Below are 16,518 nucleotides of genomic sequence, written 5' to 3'. Positions count from 1 at the left end.
TGTTACTGGGTCATGAAAACTGAAGATGCCTGAAATGATTTTATTTCTATTACCAGGAATACAATAATTCCATGTATCTCAAAGATGACTGTCATCATAGAACCCTAGCCATGCCTTCCCAGGACAGCACAGCAGCCTGCTTAGTCCTGTTAGTAAGGGGGCTGCACTTGGAAGCCACCAGCCGCTCCAAGGGAGAAAGAGGAGGCTCTTTGCTCCCGTACAAAGTTATCGTCTTGGAAACCATCGGGGGTAGTTCTCCCCTGCCCTTTCTGGGTCACCAGTGAAACAGAATTGACTCAACGGCAGTGAGGTTGGTTTTGAGCAGGGCTCCTAGCTCCCAGTAGCCCGAAGTCCTGGTCACCCAACCTTTGCTCTAGCTGTTCCCTTGTTCCAGAGAGAGAGGGCCCCGTCAGGGGGCAGAGCGGGGCCTGGGCTGCTGCTGTGGAAATGTGCTGTTGACTTTTTTTCTAGAAAACAACTCCACGATAGAACATTCCAGATGAGTCACATGGGGATATTTCCTGTGAAGGCAGAGGAGGAGTGCCGTTGACATCTTCAGCACCTGTACCTGAGAATGCAACTTCTTTTTACATTATTATTTTTGTTACGAAGTACTGTAACATTTGTTATTTCATTGCTATATTATTCTTTCTCTTTGTGGGTTGAAAATTTCACTTTCCTTTCTCCTTTACTAACCACTGACACAGAATTGGTTTCCAAGTCAGCCCGGGTTCCATTCAGCAGTTGGGTTTCCCAGCTCTCAGCCGGCCTGACTGACCACATGTTGAGAAACAGGCTTGTTGATGTGTAGAAACAAATCCTCATTGACTCTGGGTGACCCCGGGTGCTGGACTCCCGGCAGTCCCTGATGACAAGGGCACCAGGCCCCAGCCACCAGTCTGCTGAGCAGGTTCTGCAGCTACCGCCCCACGTTGTCACTTCTCTGCACAGATCCCTTCTGCCCAGTAATACAGAGCAGATTCTCTGACGAAATGCAGGTTTCTACCTTTTAAATTTCAAATTCAAGGTGAATATATAAAAGTGCCCAGCCTTCGCCACTTACCCTTCCACAGCCGCCGTGGCCAACACTGCACTGTAGGAACTAAGCCCCCCATAGCCCTCTGGACGTGCCGTCAAGGTTCTCGTCTGCACAGTTTCTACTCCACCATTTTAAAGACACTTGAAAGAAAATTAACATTCATTTGGCCTTTGGAGAAATCAACCTCTTGTACTTTTATACTGCACTTTACTCGGGGTGTTGCTGTGATGCCTGTATAGATCGTCCCAGCAATGGGACTTGGGGTTCTGTGATGGGAACCCCATTAGGTCACCAGGCAGCTACGATCCAAAGTGCCTTCTGCTGCTGGCATCTCAGTGGTTTTCCAGTGAGAGGCAAGAGGCAGTGTGACTTTGTTCCTTAATTTCCAGCCATCGTTTCTCTTTATTTTGTGAAATACAGTTCTCAGTCGTAGCCAGTGAGCCCCTCCTGTGGGGTATGCAAAGCTCTGGGCTTGGAGGTGTGTTCCCAGAATGCGGTACCATGGTGCAGGGTAGTGCAGGCTATCCATCTAGGTTTCGTCCAAGTGTAGAGACAGGCGATTAGATTTGGGTGGGACATGGGCAGTTGTTTTGGCCAGAGATTAAGGGGCCAAATCCAGCACTAAAAAAACTACTTGTGAAAATACACGGCACTCTGCTAAATCCCCTCCTCAGTTGAGTGGCCAGGACTTTCTCAGGACACCTCAGCCAGGGGAAGTTATTAGGGCTATTTATCAACTAACCATGTTAGAAAAACCTTAAAAAGTGGTCAGAACGCATTTGCAGTCGGTCAACTAACCATGTTAGAAAAACCTTAAAAAGTGGTCAGAACGCATTTGCAGTCGGTTTATACCTCATCTGTTTAAGAGAAAGTACTAGTTGGGGCCCACTGCCCCCTAGGACTGGCTCTGCAGGGCTGACTGGCTACACTTAAGGACTTTGAACAGATTTCAAACTTCACTGAACTGGCTCACAGGTAGCAGCACTCTTGTTACGAAGAGATTCTTCACCTAGAGATGTATTTTGTCAACACTTATTTTACACAGCAATTTTATACTCATTACAACTAACCTTTTATCAATAAAGGACTATTATTTAGACACCTCGTGTGTGGTTCTTGAGGGGGGCAGTTGTATTGTGTAGAACTGGTAAGAACTGTTTGGAGCATCAGCACTTTGTGACTTGGTACCGGACAAGACAGGACTGATTGGCATTCTGATGGACATCGGACACCTGCTTCTGTTCCAGGAGAGAAGTTTCTGGGGTGAGGGCACCTCCCTCGTACATGATGCAGTCCTCCCACCCACGTGGGCGGTCAGGCCAAGGCCAGCAATGTTTCTGTTAAGACTGTCGTCCTTGGCCGTGGGCCCGGCAGGGTGGGAACAAGGCAGGAGAGCGGCAGCGCACCACCAATCCCAGGCTTCAGGACAAAATCTTGTCAAAGAAAGCGCTACGCCCACGGAGCTAGGCCTCGCCCCTCCTCCCCCCAAGTCTTGCGCGATATCCGGATCCGTCCTGGAAAGCGCATTCCCAGAGAACTGGGCCCCCATATGATGGACCCGCGCGGGTTCCGCCCCTTTCATGATCCCAGGAAAACCCAGACTGGCTCCTGAACGCGCCCGTTTCAGAGAACTAGGACCGGCCCACCTGTAGCGCTCAGGATCCCGCCTCATCAGCTTAGGCCACGCCCTGCGACCCAGCCAAGTCCCGCCATGCTCAGGATCGCGCGTGACCCAAGCCCGGTCCCGGAATGCGCCCGCCCTCGTAGTCTAGGCCCCACCCAGCACGCCCAAGCTCCGCCCAGGCTTGCTTTGGCCCCGCGGTCTGGCCCCGCCTCTCCCGCTCTCTCCTGTGGAGCTTCCGAGACGCGGTTTCAGGCCGCGGGCCCGGTTGGCCCCGCCCCAGCACCTCCGCAGGCCCAATCCGCGTCGCGTCCGCGGGGGCGGAGGCGGGGCGCGGGGCTGCCGCGGGCAGTCGGGGGATCCGGCCGGGCGGGGCCGGCAGACGGGCGGCTGAGCGAGCGCCTGCGGCCGCGGCGCTAAGGACCCGGCCGGTGGGGAGGGGACGCGGGCGCCGGGGCCGGAGGGCCGTAAGGGCGCGGGGCGGCGGGCGGGCGGGCGCTGAGGCAGGCCCTGCAGCCGGCGTCCACCCAAGAAGTCCGCTCGCAGGCGGTGGGCCTTCCCAGAAGGCCGTTACTAGTTGTGGTGAGTCTGAGGCGCCGCCGTGTGTCTGGGGGCCGCGCGGGGCTGCAGAGCGAGAACCGAGCTTCGGTGCGGGACCGCTGCGGGGGTGGGGTGGGGGAGGGACTGAGGTCCTTCCCGCGTGGGGCCGCTGAGGGGAGGACGGGGGGTCCCGCGAGGGGCCGTCGACGGGAGGGCGGGTTGGGGAGTGATCTCTGCCGGGCCGCGGGCGGAGGACCAGGTCCCGCGTGGAGCCGCCGAAGGTGGACGGGGGCCGTGAGGGAGCGCTGAAGAGAGGACGGGGCTCCGCTTGCAGCTCCGCTGAGGGGCGGCCGAGGGCAGGACGGAGCGGGGTCCCGTGTGGAGCCGAGCCGAGGCAGCTCTGGGCGCTCTTCGAAAGAGTGCAGGTGGAGGGAGGCTCAGGAAGCTGGCCGACGGGGCTGTTGGCTCAGCCCTGGCCTCGCCTCGCTGCGCCGCCGGCTTCTGCTGGCCGCAGTGCTGGCGGGGCGGGGCCCACTGCAGACCGGCCCCGCTTATTTGCATAAATTAATTTCGTGAAGTTTCTCCCTGCTGAGTGCAGAAAGGTATCTGCCTCACGCACTCACTACCATCGCCTCAGGTCGCTTCTAGAAAAAGTGGGATAAGAAGTTATCTATCTCACAGGTGATTGTGAAGGAGGCCTGGTGGCGCTTTGGGTTCGCTAACCTCAAAATTGGCAGGAGAGAGATGAGGCTATCTGCTCCCGGGAAAGACTCAAATCTCTGTGGATAGAGAAGGTTGGCAAAAAAGAAGATGCTCAACAGAGGTTGACAATAGTAGCTGCAACCGTGGACTCAAGCATAACAATTGTGAGGTGGAACAGGACCACGCAGTATTTTGTCCTTTGGGACATGAGATTGCTAGGAGTCTGGACCATCTTGATGACACCAAACAACAGCCACATGAATGTGAATGGACTCTGGTCTGATAGACAGTTGTGAGGACTCAGAGCCAACACAAGAGCCAATAGCTTGCTGCTGGGCACACGCAAGTGGCTAATAGATGTTTTGTTATGGTAGCTACCCTGGAGTCATTTCTGAATTCCGGAGAAGCTGAGTTCACAGAGAAGCACTGCACACCATGGGATTTTTCAAGACTTGCCTTTTGAAAGCAGATCACCAATGATTATCAGGCAGCAAAAGAGTCTGAATACAGTAGAACCAGCCAGGCTATTTACGTAAAGGGGAGGCAGAATTAGGCAGTCGTGAGGCAGGGTTGCTCTGCTTGGAGGGAAATATAAGAACTGGATCGTCAAAGCAAAGAATAATCGGAATGAATAGTTCCATGCATGCCCATTTAAATCCGTATGCCCACAAAGAATCCCCCTTTTTCCTTCCAAAACAACCCTGCCTTGAGTCATATACATACTTCCTGTATGTCCAGCTAGCAGTAGAGTTGCCTATTGTTGCTTGCCCTTTTAGCTTCCATGGTGTTTTTTCCTGCACACAGCATGGTGCTCTGTACGCAAGGACCCATCCGTCAGGGTCCTGGCCATGCCACCGAGGCTCAGGGCCTGCTCACTTAAGTAAGAACATGGAGTGTGTCACTGGACACTAGAACCCACTTCATATTTCTCAGCTCTGGGGTTTCACCATGGCAGATGCAACTGTATTGAAAAGCGGAGGGTCCCACACAACAGTATGCGCAAGCCCAGGGCTAGATGTGTTTCTTGGAAGCAATCACCTTGGTGGTGAGTCTGTCAATTAGGCTAATCTTGAAATTAGTTGAGAGTTTTAGAGTGTCACCAGCCATTTGTGATAAAGAACCATGGTGTTCTGATTTTGAAATCCCACTTTTGGAAACAAATCATCCAGTGCCCAAACCCTGTTTTATCAATATGGTGAAATACTCCACTGCCAGTAAAAACACTCTGGCAATCCTGCTCACAGACTTCTCCAAGCCCAATTTGAACCATTTGTTCGAAAGAAACAGGCTTTTAAAATAAAACAGTGTGTGCATAGGAACTCATGTTAGAACACATGAGGATGTGGGCAGGATCCAGGAGTATGTAGGGAGTTTGTGTTTTAAGAGTCTTGGGACTGTTTTCTCCAAGACAGATGTTTCATTTATAATTGGCTTAAAAGTCAAAAACCAAAAGGTGTATGATGATACTTTATTCCATCTCTCCCCTCCCCAGCTCATGTTCCATTTTGTTCCTCCAAATTAAAATTTAATAAATCTCATTCCAGCTACAGAATTTCCTTCTCAGGTTGGTGCTCACGATCCCTCGTAGGCCACCTCCTAGTCACTCTGGACATTCTGAGATCCCTGGCCTCATGCCGCATTTAGTTAACCTCAGCTGCTCTTGCAGTCTCCAAAGTCTGAGCCTGTGTGCACACTGCACACTCACCTGGAAGTACCTGCTCACCCTCAGGGTTTACCTGGGTCAGCCTAGAAGTGTTACCTTGGTGCTTTCTGCTATTGCAGGAGTGAAATGGTGCGTGTATGTCTCCTCTAGTTAAACTACTCCTGACATGCTGCCACTCTTAAACCCCACCAGAGTCAGCCAGCTATGGAATCAGGGTGGTACCAAGGCTGCTGGCCAGCCCACACTGAAGTCCTTGCTCCTTAATTCATTCACTATGTGACCTTGACCCAGAAAGTGTCTTAAGCTTTCTTAGTGAGAGTTCCTTATCTGCAGAGTAAGGAACCCATACCCACCCTACAAGTTTGTGCTGAGAATGGAGGTGCTTTGGGAAGTGAAAGGGGTGGCATATGCCCACTAGGCCTCTGGTGATCCCTCAGGAGGTGAGAGTGTGGCAGTGTGTTCCAAGACTTTCCGCAGACCTGCCGTGTACCCGCTTCTCATGCAGGCGTACCATATTGGAAACTGCAAATACGCCATCCACCTGCAAAGTTATTTTTCCCCATAGCATTCACTGTCATTTAATGGACATGCTGCCTGCTTGCCTGCTCCTGTGGTAATCTCTTCTAAGCTCCTTTATCCCTAGGCATTTTAAATAACTTATTACAGACCTGGTACTCCTTAGATCAGTGGTTCTCAACCTTCCTAATACTGCAACTCTTTAATACAGTTCCTCATGTTGTGGTGACCCCCAACCAGCCATAAAATTATTTTTGTTGCTACTTCATAACTGTAATTTTGCTACTGTTATGAATCTGGCGACCCCTGTGAAAGGGTCGTTCAACCCCCAAAGGGGTTGTGACCCACAGGTTGAGAACCACTGCCCTAGATGTTGAAATGAGTGAATTATGTTTTTATCTGAGCTAAATTTTATGGGGCCTGAAGTTTATATAATTGGGGTAGGGAGGAGTCTATTTAAGAAAAGGAATTCAAAATTGTAAATAAAAATAAATTTGGAAAGTGATATTTATTTAGAATTACAAATTCTAAATACAAAAGCAGACACATGGTTAAGAACTCACTGCCATTGATCAATGAAGACACAGACTGTAACTGTTTATGGGAGTACAAGGCCCAGTTTTTCTCCCAAGGAGTTGCTGGTGGTTTCAAACTGCCACCCATGCAGATTGCAGCCCCCAATGAGTAACCATTGCCCCACCAGGACTCCAGGACCAATGATTAAAAACTGTCACTGCCTACTGAAAAGCGCATTTTTATTCTCAATTATCTGACACACCTCCCTACTGTGTTTTCCCCAATACTGTTTTTGGCTGTATACTCTTTACTTGCTTCTTCATATGACAGTAAGAATGGAAATAATTCCAGTTGTTTGTTCCATTAGGCATGTTGTTTGTTACTGATCGTTGGTTTGCACAACACATGTGATTTCACATGTAGACTTGGTTTCCTTTCTAGTATAGTTAGAGATTTGAACCCTAGAAATGCAAGAATTTTGATAAATTCTGTTTTGCATAGCTACATTTTAAAAAGGAGAAGACATCTATGATGCATTTATAATTGTGTTTTTTTCTGATCAGAGAGAACTTCTGTTTTGATGACTGAGAACTGAATTCTCTGCTTATAATTTAATATTCTTTTTTTAATCATTTTATTAGGGGCTCTTACAACTCTTATCACAATCCATACATATATCAATTGTGTAAAGCACATCTGTACATTCATTGCCCTCATCATTCTCAAAACATTTGCTCTCCACTTAAGCCCCTGGCATCGGGTCCTCATTTTTTCCCCTCCCTCTCCGCTCCCCCCTTCCTCATGAACCCTTGATAATTTATAAATTATTATTTTGTCATATCTTGCCCTGTCCGACATCTTCCTTCACCCAGTTTTCTGTTGTCCGTCCCCCAGGGAGCAGGTCACATGTAGATCCTTAATTTAATATTCTAATGTTGAATTTTCCACACACCAGCTTCTGCTCCCTATATTTCAGATCTTTCCTCCACATCTAGCACCAGACACTGTAGTACAGAATTACGTTGCCATCAGACCCCTGGTACTGCTCCTTTGTCTAGACACCTGGAAGCTGGGCAGCAGGAATGGCAACAATCCTGGAAGCCACGCCTATATTCCAAGAAGCCACACCTATATTCCAGCAGTTACTTAGACACCGAAGTGGCTGCCAGTAACAGGAATGTGTCCTGGTAAACCCAAACTAAATGTGTCTTCAGCTCAGCAGGCTCTTAGTTGAATCTGGAAACAATAGCAGTCTTAACAGACTGCAAAGAATATCTTTTAAAATTTTACTAAAACACATCACAGTATATATACCTTGACTAGGGGTCTTTCTCAGGGCCTCTGGAGGGACCAGTGTCTGTGAGGGGCCCAGAATCTTATCACGAATCACTTTTTAGTTTGGCTTTTGCTTGCTGCCTGATTGCCCAGCAGAGTGTGTGCATGAGGGTGCCTATCCAGCCTTCCCAGTGGCTGATGGAATGTGGTTGGCAAGGCAAGCGTGAAATGATAAATTGACTTTAGAAATGGCCCAGCCTATTAAGTCTTTTGGGATTAAAATCTCAATTGCTTCAGTAAATGATAATTTTCCAACTTTGGAAAATGAATAATAAGGGAGCAGGTCACAATATCAGAACAACAAATTGATCCCAGAGGGTATGTTTTTTTGTTCTGTTTTTTGTTCTTTGAATAATTTGTCTAAAATTCAGGCCCCTGGTCTTATTTTTTTCCCTTTTTAAAAAAAAATCATTTTATTTGGGATTCATTTAACTCTTATCACAATCCATACATACATCCATTGTGTCAAGCACATTTGTACATTTATTACCATCATTTTCAAAACCTTTGCTTTCTACTTGAGCCCTTGGTATCAGCTCCTCATTTTCCCCCTCCCTCCCCACTCCCCACTCCCTCATGAACACTTGATAATTTATAAATTATTATTATTTTGTCATATCTTACACTATCTGAAGTCTCCCTTCACCCACTTTTGTGTTGTCCATTCCCCTGGGAGGAGGTTATATGTAGATCCTTATAATTGGTTCCCTCTTTCACCCCACCCTCCTACCACCCTCCCTGTATCGCCACTCTCACCACTGGTCCTGAAGGGATCATCTGTCCTGGATTCCCTGTGTTTCCAGTTTCTATCTGTACCAGTGTACATCCTCTGGTCTAGCCAGATTTGTAAGGTAGAATTGGGATCATGATAGGTGGGGAGGAAGCATTTAGGAACTAGAGGAAAGTTGTATGTTTCTTGGTTGCTACACTGTACCTTGACTGGCTCTTCTTCTCCCCTCGGCCCTTCTATAAGGGGATGTCCAGTTGCCTACAGATGGGTCTTGGGTCCCCAATCTGCAACCCCCCTGATTCACAATTATTTGATTTTTTGTTCTTTGATGCCTGATACCTGATCCCTTCGACACCTCGTGATCATACAGGCTGGTGTGCTTCTTCCATGTGGGCTTCGTTGCTTCTGAGCTAGATGGCCGCTTGTTTACCTTCAAGTCTTTAAGACCCTAGACCAGGGTCCTCCAACTTTTTAAACAGGGGACCAGATCACTGTCCCTCAGACCTGTTGGAGGGCCAGACTATAGTTAAAAAAAACAAAACAAAAAAAACTATGAACAAATTCCTATGCACACTGTACATATCTTATTTTGAAGTAAAAAAACAAATGGGACAAAAACACCCGGTGGGCCAAATAAATGTCCTCAGCGGGCCGCATGTGGCCTGTGGGAGGATGCGTGCCTTAGACACTATGTCTTTTGATAGCCATAGCCGGGCTCCACGTTTCTTCACGACATTTGCTTATGCACCCACTTTGCCGTTGGGAATGGTGTTGGGAAGGTGAGCATCATGGAATGCTAGTTTAATAGAACAAAGTTTTCTTGCATTGAGGGAGTATTTGAGTGGAGGCCCAGTGTCCATTGGCTACCTTAATACTAAACATACATGAACATAGATATATTTCCACATCCTCATATATAAGTATGTTTAAATATGTACATGCCAATATTCCTACTCAGAGCAGCCAATCCACAGAGAAGACCATATGGCCAGCCCCACTATGAGACATGACATCCCTCACTGACCCATAGCCCTACAGGGGACAACACTGGATGGAGACACAGTGTGGGAATTGCGCCCTATGTGATCCCACCAAACTGAGGCAAAACATTAAGGGCGTGTAACAGAAAAACAAGAGGAACAGAGCAATGAAGTCCCCAGGTAATACCAAAAATAGACTTTGGGGCCAGGTCATGGCACCCCATCAGACTCGACCAGAAAACACTCTTAAAGGCCAATGAACAGTCCTTGAACTAACTACAGGCTTTTCTTTTTTGTTGTTGGTTTTTTGTCATTGGCTATTTGTTGTTTTCTTTTGTTGCTTGGTTTTGCTCTGTCTTGGTTTTGTGCGTGTTATTATCTCTGCAGGTCTGTCTAAATAAAATAGGCTGGATGACAATCTGGAGGAGAAAACAACGGGATTGACAGTTGGGGGGGGGGCAGGGACATGGGAGAGGGAGAGGTGGGGGGAGAGGAAGTGGTGTTAACAAACCCAGGGACAAGGTAACAACAAGTGATCCAAATTGGTGGTGAGGAGGGCATAGGAGGCCTGGGAGGGCATGATCAAGGGTAATGTACAAATGAAGGCTGAGCATGATAGAGGGGCAAGAGGAAAGTAAAAGGAATAGAGGAAAGAACTAGGAGGCAACGAGCATTTATAGAGGTCTGAATAGAGGGTGTGTTTTTAAAGAAGAACATGTATGATCCTTAGGGAAGAGAGCACAGTCATTCTTGCTATCCTTTAAAAGGTGAGCAGCGGCACACTGCAGTTACCCTGTCAGCTGGGGCATTTAAAGTACACCATACTTATGCAGGAATTTGCTGAAAACCACTTCAACAGTGTGGCATACTCATCCCTGTGGGCAATGATAAAAATGTAGAAAATTAGAAAGTAGAACATTGAAAGTGGCTCTCTTCCCTTTCCCGGTGTTGGCTCTCTACGTATTTTTAATGCATGGATGTGGAAAAGATGGAATAACTTGCACTCCACCCCCCTCTCTGCTGATGTGACACAGAGCAGTCCATTGAGGACTACTGAAAGTGCATGGTGACAAGTAGACTGGCACCAAGGCCAGAATTCCAAATGCCACGGAATTAGCAATGAGTCTCCTACTTTTTCCTTTAGTATTCCCTCAGCTCAAGTGCCTGAAACTCAGAGTTGGGCCTGTTCACATGCAGACTCTGAGAGCCAGGGGAAGGAAACCTCTACTTTGGGGAGGACCTGGATAGGGCTAAGAGAAAGTAGGGGCTCACCTTATTCTTACCTCCCTGAGGGAGGGGAACCCTATTGCCTTTTGTCTCTTCTCTTACAGCTTGACTCACTACCATCGTGTTGATTCCAGCTGTATATCCACTTAATAGGATGGGGTAGAACTGGCTCATGGGTTTCCAAGAATTTAAATCTTTAAAAGCAGATAGGCTCATCTTTCTCCAATATAGCAACTCCTGGGTTTGAACTGCTGACTTAGTGATTAGCATCTTCATTCATCGCCCAGTACAGCACCAGGGCTCTTTCCAACCAGAACATCTGCCTTCTAAGACAAAGGTATCAACGTTTCCATAGGATTTAAACAAGACCCAGAGTCCCATGATAATAAAAATGTCCAGGATACAGTCCACAATTACTCAGCATACACACAACCAGGAAAACATCGATTCTTGTTTAAGATAGCAGGTGTTAATGTCACAGTAATCTAAATATCAGAATCCTGTGACAAAGACTTTGTGGTGGGCAGATGTTGACCCCATTACCATCATCCCCTGGTGTTCCTTCTATGAAGATACTACATGGCAAAAGAAACTTTGCGGATAGAATTGAAGGTACTGACTGATCTATTTTTAAATGCTATTATGGGCTGCATCCTATTTGAGGTTCCCCTAAACTAGTAATGGGAAGGCAAAGTTATTCAAAGCCTGAGAACTTGACATACTACTGCTGGCTCCAATGATGGTGGGCTGAAAGCCCAGGAATACAGGTGGCACTTTGCTGACAGGTAGCAAGGACAAGAGGGCCTTGTAGGAGTACCTTTTGTTGTTATTAAGTGCTGTGTGCAGTTGGTTCTAACCCATAGCAACCTTATGCACAACAAAAAGCACTGTGTGGTCCTGCTCTATCCTCACAATGGTTTCTGTACTTGAGTCCATTGTTACCACCTCTGGGTCAATCTGTCTTGTTGAGGACCTTCCTATTTCTCTTCTTCGTTTTTTAATCGTTTTATTTAGGGGCTCATATAACTCTTATTACAATCCATACATACATCAATTGTGTAGAGCACATTTGTACATTCATTGCCCTCATCATTCTCAAAACATTTGCTCTCCACTTAAGCCCCTGGCATCAGGTTCTCATTTTCCCCCTCCCCGTGTCCCCCTCCCTCATGAACACTTGATAATTTATAAATTATTATTTTGTCATATCTTGCCCTGTCCGACTTCACCCTTCACCCACTTTTCTGTTGTCCATCCCCCAGGGAGGAGGTCACATGTAGATCCTTGTAATCGGTTCCCCCTTTCCAACCCACCCTCCCTCTACCCTCCTAGTATTGCCACTCACACCACTGGTCCTGAAGGGATCATCCGCCCTGGATTCCTTGTGTTTCCAGTTCCTATGTGTTTCAGTGTCCATCCTCTGATCTAGCCAGACTTGCAAGGTAGAATTGGGATCATGATAGGGGTGGGGGGAGGAAGCATTTAGGAACTAGAGGAAAGTTGTGTTTTTCATCGTTGCTACATCTCACCTGACTGGCTCGTCTCCTCCCTGAGACCTTTCTATAAGGGAATCCCCAGTGGCCTACAAATGGGCTTTGGGTCTCCACTCTGCACTACCCACCCCTCGTTCACTGTGATAAGATTTTTTTGTTCTGATGATGCCTGATACCTGATCCCTTCGACACTTTGTGATAGCACAGGCTGGTGTGCTTCTTCCATGTGGGCTTTGTTGCTTCTGAGCTAGATGGCCACTTGCTTACCCTCAAGCCTTTAAGACCCCAGACACTATATCTTTTGATAGCTGGACACCATCAGCTTTCTTCACCACATTTGCTTATTCACCCGCTTTGTCTTCAGCAGTTGTGTCGGGAAGGTGAGCATCATAGAATGCCAATTTAATAGAAGAAAGTATTCTTGCATTGAGGGAGTACTTGAGTGAAGAGGGCTTTCCTATTTTTCACTGCTCCTCTACATTATCAAGTATGGTAATTCTTCAGGGACTGGTCTCTCCTGACAACATGTCTAAAGTACACGATTCACAGTCTCACCATCCTTGTCTCTAAGGAGCGTTCTCATTGTACTTTTTCCAAGACAGATTTGTTTGTTCTTTTTTCAATCCATGGTACTTTCAATATTTTTTGCCAGCACTTTAATTTAAATTCATCCATTCTTCTTTGTCTTCCTTATTCATTGTCCAACTTTCACATACACATGAAGCCACTGAAAATACCATGGCTTGGGTCAGGCGCACCTTAGTCCTCAAAGTAACAGCCTTGCTTTTTAACACTTTAAAGAGCTCTTGAGTAGCAGATTTACCCAATGCAGTGTCTGTTTTGATTTCTCTACTCTTGGTTCCATGGCTACTAATGTGGATCCAAGCAAGACAAAATCCTTGGTGGGGGAGGGAGGGGAGTAAAGAGGAGCTGATACCAAGGGCTCAAGTACAAGGAAAATGTTTTGGAAATGTTGATGGCAACATATGTACAAGTGTACTTAATACAATTGAATGATGGAATGTCAAAAGATCTGGTAGAGCCCCACAATAAAATGATTCAAAAAGACAAAGTCCTTGACAACTTCAATCTTTTCTCCATTTATCATGATGTTACCAATTGGTCCAGTTGTGAGGACTTTGGTTTTCTTTCCATCGAGTCGTCATCCACACTGAAGGCTGCAGTCCTTGATCTTCATCAGCGAGTGCTTCAAGTCCTCGTTTGCAGCAAGCTATGTTGGGTCATCTGCATATTGCATAAGCCATATTGTTCATAAGGCTTCCTCCAATCCTAATGCCACATTTTCCTTGAAAAGCCAGCTCTCTGATGATTTGCTTAGCTTGCACATTTAATAAGCACGGCGAGGAGACACAACCCTGGCACATGCAACCTTTCCTGGTATCAAGCCATGTGGTACTCCCTTGTTGTGTTTGCACAGCTGCCTCGTAGTCCATGTACAAGTTCTTCATTAGGACAATTGAGTGTTAGGAAATTCTCATTTTTTTCAAGGCTATCCATACTTTATTATGCTTGCACAGTCAAATGCCTTTGCATGGTCAATGAAACAGACATCTTCCTGAGATCCTCTGCTTTCAGCAAGATCCATCTGACAACAATAATCTCCCTTGCTCCACGTCTCCTCTTCGGAATCTAGCCTGAACCTCTAGCAGCTCCCTGTCAGTGTTGTTGGATGATCTTCAGCAAGGGATCCCCAGCTAGTGACACCTTAACTTAAGCCTTGCCATGTCCTTGCAAGAACCCACCTGGGTCTGTACCATGCTGGCTCCCAGCCCATGGGAGCTGAGATGGTCCAAGTGCGTGTGTAAGTCACTACATTTGAAGTGATTTATGAAAGCTGCAATAAAAAACTAATAATAGACTTTAAAGCAACTACAAAAGTATTCCAGGAAGTAAGTACTCTTGAAGCAAATAGCAAGATAGAAAGTCTCAGCAAATCTGTGGAATATGTAAAGAAGAAACAAAGGGAGCTTTAGAACCCAAAAGTACAATAACTGAGATAAAATAGAAACGACAGGGGAGTTGGTGAATGTGTGTGTGTGCGTGTGCATGTGTGTGTTAAACTAAGTGGTGTGTCTTTTAATCTTAAGGAACTTGCATCTAGGTTTGTATCTCACTTCTTTTCACCTTCACACCAAAACAGTACATTGGACCTTTCCACCTTCTCTGTGAACATTCTGATGTTAAGTCAGCTTCATATGGGGGGAAAGTGTTGAGAAGGAGCCTTTGAGCCAGATTATCTCAAAGATCCTTGCCACTCTTACCACTTTAGTTTTCTGCATATATGCAGTGGTTCTCAACCTTCCTAATGCTGCAGCTCTTTCATACAGTTCCTCATGTTGTGGTGACCCCCCCCAAACATAAAATTATTTCCGTTGCTACTTCGTCACTGTAATTGTGCTACTGTTTTGAATTGGGCAAGCCCTGTGAAAGGGTCGTTTGCCCCCCAAAGAGGTTTTGGCCCACAGGTTGAGAACCACTGGTCTGTAGCTTTGTATTTAACATAAAGTCAAAACACCTGATAATAGAAGGTCAGAAATGCTAAGAAGAAAAACACCAGACCATCGAAGTTGCAACGACTGGTCTCATCACATCTGAACCAAAGAAAACTGAAGGAAATCAAAGACCCAAGGAACCATTCGTCCAGAGGATCATATGAACCCTGAAACCAGAAACCTAGCCAGTGCCTAGCTCATTCAGATGAACGCTTGGAGTGGGCTCACAGTAGGAAGCCCTGGATAGAATGGGAAAGTGTGGAGGAAAACTCAAAATAGTAAAGACACTGGCTTACTGGTCCTCTAGAAGCTGATGGAATCCCTGAGACTGTGACCTTTAGACACCCTTTAGACCTGAAACTGAAATCACTAGTGGTTCTACTTCCAACTAGGTGATAAACCCATAAGGTTAATAATCACACCAACGTGGTGTGCAACAATCAACTCTGAGATCACAGGGCAGCATTTGTCCAGGGATAAAGCTCAGAAAGCAGATAAGACGTAGGAAAGAAGAGAAATGGTAACACAGGGAGGAAGTAGAAAGAGTGATATTACATTGTGGGGATTGCAGTCGGTTACACCAAGAATAATAATTTCTGAATTGGTGACTATAAAACCAATGTGTAAACTTTCACCCAGTTCACAGTGAACAGAAACCACCACCAAACCCATTAACTGTTGAGTCGATTCCTACTCACAGTGACCCCATGAGCTACAGAGAACTGTTCAAGGGATCAGAGGCTCAAGCGACCCTCAGCATGATGGACTGACAGTGGCCGCAACAGTGGCCTCAAGCTGAACAAGTTATGAGGATGTTGCAGGGCTGGGCAGTGTTTCACTCTGTTGAACATGGGGTCGCTGAGGTGGAGCCAGCTCGGTAACACCTAGCAACGGGAGTTGTCTGGAGCGCAGGTTGCTGGGCGTCTCCTCCGTGGGCTCACTGGGTGGCCTTTAACCTCCACCTTTAGGTTAGAAGCTGAGCATGAGCAGGATGTGCCACCTGTGCACTTCATAACACATGCATTTCAGTATTTATTTAAAGGAAATAAATATTGACAGTGTCGTGTTGAAGCAATTTTTTGAGACCTAAGGAGTAAAAGTGAAATTGTAAGGTTTGTACATACTGTGGTGACCTATAACCTTCGTTTATGAGATACTCTTGGATTTGTCTGAAGGAGAGATTCCTTTTCTAGGTGGCACTTGGCCCTGGTTTTCTGACAAGGGAGGAAGGCTAGGAGAATACAATTTTTGGTTTCTCAAAACAATAACCAAAGAAGCCCTGCTGGCATCCATTCTGAGGCATCAGAGCCCATAGGAGAGCGTGGGATGGCCCCACAGAGTTCCCAAGGCCATACATCTTTACAGAGCACATCTTTCTCCCACGAGCAACTGGTAGGTTTGAACCACCGGCTTTTGGAGAGCAGCCAAGCACTTCTCTTTAATGTAAACTAGTTGGAATTGTGACCACATTTTGTTTTACTTTCTCATTGAGCTGTCCAATCACAGAATAGGAGATTCTTGCAGTTGAGAAGGATCAGCCCTGCTATAGGGCCTGGCAGCATTGTGTTGACGGATTCACAGCAGAGGTGGGGTTATAACAGGTGTTCTGACCTGGGTTCTCCAGCACTAGGCTGCTTTTGTGC

General features: G+C 46.7%; 1 protein-coding gene across 3 annotated transcripts in view; it reads left to right on the top strand.

The window, feature by feature from the left end:
* The first annotated feature begins 3,093 nt into the window (after nucleotides 1-3,093).
* The window catches only part of FARP2 (FERM, ARH/RhoGEF and pleckstrin domain protein 2), a 79,016-nt gene continuing 65,591 nt past the window's right edge, over nucleotides 3,094-16,518 (top strand). For all 3 annotated transcript variants that reach the window (XM_075529770.1, XM_075529769.1, XM_075529768.1), the window contains exon 1: nucleotides 3,094-3,242. The gene's annotated coding sequence lies outside the window, so the exon portion shown is untranslated. The remainder of the gene's footprint in view (nucleotides 3,243-16,518) is intronic.

Source organism: Tenrec ecaudatus, chromosome 13 (genome assembly GCF_050624435.1).
Source record: "Tenrec ecaudatus isolate mTenEca1 chromosome 13, mTenEca1.hap1, whole genome shotgun sequence".
Taxonomy (NCBI): Eukaryota; Metazoa; Chordata; class Mammalia; order Afrosoricida; family Tenrecidae; genus Tenrec; species Tenrec ecaudatus.
The sequence above is the reverse complement of the archived record's forward strand: the minus strand, read 5'-3'. Positions and strand labels throughout refer to the sequence as shown.